Source organism: Octopus bimaculoides, chromosome 14 (genome assembly GCF_001194135.2).
Source record: "Octopus bimaculoides isolate UCB-OBI-ISO-001 chromosome 14, ASM119413v2, whole genome shotgun sequence".
NCBI lineage: Eukaryota > Metazoa > Mollusca > Cephalopoda > Octopoda > Octopodidae > Octopus > Octopus bimaculoides.
This window is the reverse complement of record NC_068994.1, coordinates 31,995,848-31,997,241: the sequence shown is the minus strand read 5'-3', so window position 1 is coordinate 31,997,241 and position 1,394 is coordinate 31,995,848.

Below are 1,394 nucleotides of genomic sequence, written 5' to 3'. Positions count from 1 at the left end.
ATATATATATACATATTGGACTACGGTCATACTGGATGCCGTCTTCAATAGTCTTAGTTGAAGAAATCAACCACAGTATTTATTTATATTTTCTTTTCAGTTTGGTATATTTTCTAGCGGTCTCCTATGTCCGAGTTGCTAAGTTACGGGTACGTAATCATAACATACCAGTGGTCAAGCAGTGGAAATGACAGTCACAGAGAAAAACATACACACACAGGAGAGAGAAATATACCACGGGCATTCACACGTTTTCCATCTATAAAATCCACTCATAAGGCACTGGTAATAAGGCAGTGGTCAGCCTTAGGGCTATAGTAGAAATCCCTTTGCCCAAGGTGCCTCGCAATTGGACTGAACCAGAAAACACGTTGTTGCAAAATGAGCTGCGTAACCACACAACCATGACAGCGCCTCTGTTTGTGTGTGTCAGTGTGTGTGTATACATACATACATACATACATACATAAGCACTTCGCAAATTTGCGCAGGAACTTGAAATTGAGAAAAAAAACACTAACAACAGCATTATCGATTATTTCATATTTTTCATCTCTTAACGGGAACTAAAGTACTTTTGCTGCTACATGGAAGATGGAAGATATACAGATAATCACAAAAGATCAATAAGATGCGAACAAGTTGAAAGAGGTTCTGGAAATTTCTAAATATCTTTTGTTATTGAAGTTGAACGTCCAAACCAACACACAACACAAGGCATTTCACAGACATCAATATGGACACTAATAATAACAGCAACTATATTACATCTGTTTATATTGAGGATATGTGTTATTAAGCAGTAGTGAATTTTATATAACAAGCGAAATGAAACGTATTATTAAGTTTTAAATTTCCACCATTAAAATTTTAAAACTTAGAGACTGCGTCTGATTATATACATACATACACACACACACATACATTTATATGTGCCCGTGTATCCTGTGCGAGAGGGTGTTGAAAAGTTCCTAGCTTTGGATAAAAGAAAATACAGGAGGATCAGTTAATTATGATTTTATTCAACGTATTTTCATCTCAGATTCATACACTTATTGCAGCGGTCTTCAGCATTTTTAAGCCCAGTAAAAGAACTCAGAAGGTTGAGCCTGCAACCAGTACACTTAAAGCCAGGAACGTTTCAGTGCATCTCTCGTACACATGCATTTATATGTGTTCTTGTAGCCTGACTATAAATTCTCGCTTGTACTTGTCATCATAAGTGCATTAGGCCAGGGGTTTTCAAACTTTTTGACTTGCGGACCACTTTATATTTCAGGCTTTACCTTAGGGACTCCCTTATAAACGCTTATGAAATTTATACATAAATATTTGCTTAAAATAACATATATTTTTACATTTATTTATTTAACAGTATTTAACAAATAGGTTTA